Here is a 6018-nt window from a genome sequence, read left to right on the forward strand (position 1 = left end):
TGAATGAAAATTCCCTAGAGCTCCTTATGCCAAATGTAGTGAGTGACAGAGAGCACTGTGAACTATGTTCCTTGAGGTGAAGACATTGTGGTCTCTTCCAATGAGTGTGCTTTGTAAACAACACCACTTGCTAAGATGTGTAAGACTATTATTTCTTCTGTATAACCACACTTCTTGTTTTGTCAAATTGCATATTTGTTTCGACATGCAGCAATCCAGTACATTGTAATTACAGAGTATTTATGAAAGAAAACATGGTACAACATTGCATTAGCAACTCAAACCTTCTGCATGAGATTTCAGTGATTAACAAGACCAGCCAAAGATTATGAAATTTGTTTTCTCTGTTTACAAATCAGTGTAGAATTATCAGCATTCAGTTCTATCCAATTCAGATCATTTATAGTAGTTCAACTGGTATGCCATGAAAAAGCATTGTCTCCAAGGACACCTAGTATAGGCTGAAAGAGGCCACATCTCTATGTGTTCTAAGTACTGTTCTGAGAATTTACCAAAGATGAAGACAAATATTCTGGAATACTAACACAAATTCTGGAATACTAACCTCTCTGTCTGATGAGAATGTGTCACACAATCAGAGAGGGGTTAAAGCGGAGTAATCAAGAATCTTTGACACAGTCTTCGTTTGTGTTCCAGTCACAAAAATGATGGATCACAATCACAATGGCAATTTTCCATTGCTATTCATCTACGTAGAACACATTTTTTACACGGATGAAGTAAGTCGGCAATAAGTGGCCAACATGGTTAACAACAAGAGGAAACAAATTAACAGATATTAGCATACACGTCTTGTGTGAAGGTTTGGGCTCGTCATGTGTATGCCGCGGTTAATGTTTCAGTTAAAGAGTTTTTTCTTCTGTGTGATTTATCTTGCTGTATGTTTTTTTTTTTCGTTTGTTTGTAACAACTCATATCTGTATGTATCATGTCACCAAATAATGACACAAAACACAAAAAAAAGAAAAGCAAAAATGTAAACCAATATTGCTGTTTAAATAAAAACTGAAAATGAGTGCTTGATTATATGAAAACTTACACTATTGACAAAAAAGAACAAGACTGTGGCAATTACGAAGCTAATCATCAAAATAGGATGTCTGGTTGAAGGACTGTCATTACTGGTGCTCGACTGCCTTCTGTAGAAATGATTAAAAAATAAATGACAGATTGTTCACCACTCCTGCTGAATAAACCACTAGTCAATACCAAGAATCTGACAACGCTGTTTTTTTATTCTACACAGAAATACAGTGTGTTTTGCAAAAAGACAAAGGTGTGGTGGAGGCAATGGTGTATAGAGTGAAATTAATGCAAAAGTATATTCTTTATTGCATGTGTGTGTGTGTGTGTCTGTGAGTGAGTGATACAGAGTGAGGGAGTGAAACAGAGAGAGAATGAGTCAAGCCTGAATTTGCAGACTGTGCTCAAGTCTGTGTGTTATACTTTGCCAGTCCGCGAGGGTACGCTAGGGTCCAAGTGACGTAAATTTCATCATCAGAGGGTCAATAATGCGGTTCTGATGCTTTTTTTTTTTTTTGTGCTACCGCACTAAAAGAGGACTAACTGCACATGGACAGACTCCAAGTGGACTAGAAAGTATATTAAGAACAACTATGCGCTCATGGTGTCAGCGGCTGGACAATGTGCAGGCCATATCCGCAACCGAGTATAACTAAGGTCTTAAGATTGCATTCGCATTAAAGATGCAGTTGCACGATTCTGGCAACAGGCTGTTGATATTTGAGCTACATAGCCAATCAAATTACAACCTTCCCTTCCGTGCTGCTGAAGCAATGTGTTGTTTGGCTGACATTGTTTATGGCCTGGACTGGACTGGGCCACAGGACATGTTTGTTTCACATTTACAAGAGCCAGGACTGTGTATGACCGCCGTGCTTTTCTTTATCTTTTCTTTCTTTCTTTCTTTCTTTCTTTCTTTCTTTCTTTCTTTCTTTCTTTTTCTTCCTTTTTTTTGGAGCTCACACACCGAATGGACAGCTGAGGGAACAACTTGCTGAGTCTGACAAAAAATGTGTATTGGAGTTTGAATCGAGGACTGCAACTTTAACTTCAAACGCTGTCACTTCACTTATATTTCATGTCACCTCATATATCACCCTAAGGCGAGGATCACATCAGCCGGCGGCAAGCGGCAGCGGCAAACGTAACACAACGCTCAGACTATAATACGTTTTATCTCATTCCTAAGCAACACAAACGGTTTGTCAATTGAATATGCTCGCGTTGCGCTTTGAAAGTTGAACCAAGTTCAATGCTCAGCTTGTTCAACGCTAGCGTTGCGCCAGCGTTGCCACCGTTCTGCGTTGTGTGTCAGGTTCTGATATAGAATGACTACACAAAATGGAAAAATTACACAAAAGGCTCTATTTTTGCATTTTCTTTGTTGGCTTCATGCCTGTGTATAAGATGGACTATACATCTGCACAACTAATATTGGATAAAACAACATGAATATTTAATTCCTATGGATTCCTGTGAATATTTCAAGACCAGGAATGTAAAATAAGAGGTAGGTAAGCTATGAATTCTGTGATCACAGTAAGGTATCAGATTTTTAGAAAAGGCATTTAGAACATGTTTGATGATGGTGCGGTTATTGTCAAATGTTTATAACAATACAAGTGGCATTAAGTGGTTCATATAGTGTTGATGAGTGTACATATTGTTATTGTGGATAATACAGTGTGATTTTTAAATGCTAATAGTTGTAATTGGTGAATAAACTCTTTTGAGAGGTGGATAAACTCTATAAGAGGTGGAGAAGCTATTTCTGAAATTTCAGTGGTGGGTAAACTGCGTTTAGTCTGCTTGTGTTTAGCGGCCTCCAGGCTGCATCTAGCCTACTTATTGCTAAGGATATAGGCTACACTGCAGCTAGAAGTTAGGGAAGCACCAAAGGCGAAGAGAGGAGGAGGGCATTAGGCTATTGACTAAATTTTATTGAGACATACTACTACGTCCTAACGTTAACGTTACTGCCATCAAGCTGCAATGAATGAATGCCGCGAATGAATGCCGCCCAAATCAAGTCATCTTGTAGTGGTGCGTCAAGTGCAACGTATATTCCGATCCGCTATTGATGACGCGAAAAATAATAACGGTAGGCTGAAATTATTTGAAAGTAACGAGCCAGTTTTGTAAAATGTAAGGAGTAGAAAGTACCGATATTCGTGTTAAAATGTAAGGAGTAAAAGTAAAAAGTCGCCTAAAAAATAAATAGTAAAAATAATAATAAAAAGTAAAAATATCTGAAAAATCTACTTGAGTACAGTAAAGAAGTATTTGTACTTCGTTACTTCCCATCTCTGATGATTATAATGTTGATAATGTTTATAATGTTGACAATAGATGGTTTCGATTGTTGTTGATGGCGTTATTTCATCCCTTACAATGTAGAATTATTCCCTTGCGATTGAGAGCTCCTGTGATTCTGCATGTGCATTTCAAAACATTGCTGTATGAAATGATACAAACAGCTGCTTATGATTGTTTGTGAATAGGTCTTAGTGAGTTAGGAGTCCTCTTGACTACTTCTAAGCTGTCCCAGATTTAGGTGCTATTTTTAGGGCTAAAATGTATTGTGAATTACTCTTAGTCAAAAAAATTAGGAGTCCTAAAGTTACACGCCCATTATTTTTATATTTTTATATAAATTTGCCAGTTAGGAGCTACTTTTAGCCTTAAGATTCTTTGTGAATACGGCCCCTGATTAACAGAAGATTAAAACCCTCCACTCTCTTCAAGAGAAGAGCAGAGAGCATTGAAAGAAAGATTTGATTGCTGCACACACTTTAATTTATTTTAATTTTTACTGCTGTCTACGTCCCTGGAAGTCGTAAGTTGATGAAGCCTTTCCAGCCCCCTTCTCAATCTCAGATGAGATTTGAGAAGTGGTCTGGTGTTAATGAGGCTAGCTGTGTGGATGATGGTTTGGGCTTTTAATGGTTTACGGTAATTTACATACCATGTATGACCACTGGGTACACACTGTGGCTCATATTATGAATCTCTCTCTCTCTCTCTCACACACACACACACTAGCATGTATCTATGTATGCATGCTTGCAATGGGAATAACATAATGCATGCATTTGACACATCAGACTTAAGAGTTTGCCATTAACTCAAATTAGAGCCCATTGTGTGTGTGTGTGTGTGTGTGTGTGTGTGTATGTTTTATTTTGGTTGTGGAAGCTGCACTCTGTGGGCTTGTCTCATATTCCCAGTATGATAATAATATGTGACCCACACACACAGATACACTGTACATGCACACACACAACACACACACACACACACACATATACACTGCACACGTACACACACCACATAAAATCTAACGTGTCACTGGGTTTTACAGTACCTACAAATTGTAAATTACTGTCCAAAACGGTCCATTGTACTGTAACTCCCATTCAGATAGTCACAAAAGCATCCAGTATTGTGAGAAATGCTGTGTGTGTCTCTATCTCTCTCTGTGAAGTAGAATTGGCTCAGTTTGCTTGCCGTACAGGCCACAGTGATTTGAGAGAGAGAGACAGACTAGAGAGAGAGAGAGATCTCATCCTTCAGAAACCCAAATCGTCTGCACAACAAAATAATACTTCCGAAAGAGATGCCCTGCATCGCCAAGGGAAACAAAGCAGTGTGTGTGTGTGTGTGTATATGTGTGCGTGTGTTTGTGTGTGTGTGTGTGTGTGTGTGTGTGTGTGTGTGTGTGTGTGTGTGCCACGCGTGCGTGTGTGCATGCGATTGTATGTGTGTGTGTGAGTGTGTGTGTGAGTGTGTATGGGGTGGGGGGTGGTGGGGTCCAGAGAACAGGAAGCTGCACTCTCAGCTCTTTCGATGGCCGTTCAGAATCACTCCTTTTTTTCACACACGCGCAGTCAGCATTTTATTTCTCTAAATGGACTTGTAGCGAAACAATCAAGCTCTTTTTTAACAGATAAATTGGCCACCTGGCACGTGTTCAGCAGACATTAGAGTTGTGAGAGTGGAGAGCAGAGAAGAGAAGAGGTTGGCAGACAGTCTAAATCAGCCATTTGGAATCTGGTTTCATCGTATTTCATTCAGACCACCTTGTATCTGCCCCCACACACACACACATACACACACACTTCACCCCACATACACACACCACTTACCCTACTCACCCCCTTGCAATCAATTACTCGTCCCCAATTTGTCAAATTATAGTGTGCAAGGCAGTCAGAGGTTGATTAGCGGTGAACCCCCTCAAGAAAAACATACACATACTCACTTTCTCTCAATTCTCTCTCTGTCTCTCTCTCTTGCCTTGTGCTGTGGGATGCACTTTTCTCAATCAAACTATGCACTTCACCCCCACCCCCACCACCACTACCACATCGGCCCTGACAGTCCCCAGAACCGAACCTGTCTAGTAACAGATCTGAATGGGCACACAGACAGAGCTGGCCAAGATCTGAGGTGCCTTCGATTTCGGCGAACTGGGGCTTTTTCTTGGAAGTTTTTAAAAATTTGTTCAAACGCTTGGTTTGAACATTCCAAATTGTTCAATTTCAACGGCAGCCCCTTACTCCAGCCTCTCCATTATTTCTGCTTGCAGAGAGGAGACTCCATTTGCAAAGGTTTGCAGTGAAGTCAAAGCAAATGCTTTTCCTCTGGCATATGTTTGTATTTTTATATACATTTTTTTTGGGGGTTATGCCTTTAATGTGGCAGGACAGTGGAAAGAGTGACAAGAAGCCAGTGGTCGAGAGAGATAGGGCAGGATCGGGAAATGAGCCGGGTCGGACTCATACCCGGGTCCACGTGTCCACGTATATGGTACAGGCGCTATAACCGGTTGCGCCACAGCACCCCCCACCCCTCATCCGTTTGTTATTTTTTATTTAGTTTTTTACATTTTTTTTTGTTGCCCTTTTTATGCTTTTAATGACAGGAAGCGAGCGGGAGAGAGAGTTGGGGGTGGGATCCGGAAAGGACCATGGG

General features: G+C 40.3%; 1 protein-coding gene across 1 annotated transcript in view; it reads left to right on the forward strand.

The window, feature by feature from the left end:
• Nucleotides 1-1236, forward strand: part of igf1 (insulin-like growth factor 1) — an 18255-nt gene extending 17019 nt beyond the window's left edge. The window contains 1 exon segment of the mRNA XM_048268150.1: nt 1-1236. This exon segment is cut by the window's left edge and continues 2311 nt beyond it. The gene's annotated coding sequence lies outside the window, so the exon portion shown is untranslated.
• Nucleotides 1237-6018: the final 4782 nt, after the last annotated feature.

This window comes from Alosa alosa, chromosome 17 (assembly GCF_017589495.1).
Source record: "Alosa alosa isolate M-15738 ecotype Scorff River chromosome 17, AALO_Geno_1.1, whole genome shotgun sequence".
NCBI lineage: Eukaryota > Metazoa > Chordata > Actinopteri > Clupeiformes > Clupeidae > Alosa > Alosa alosa.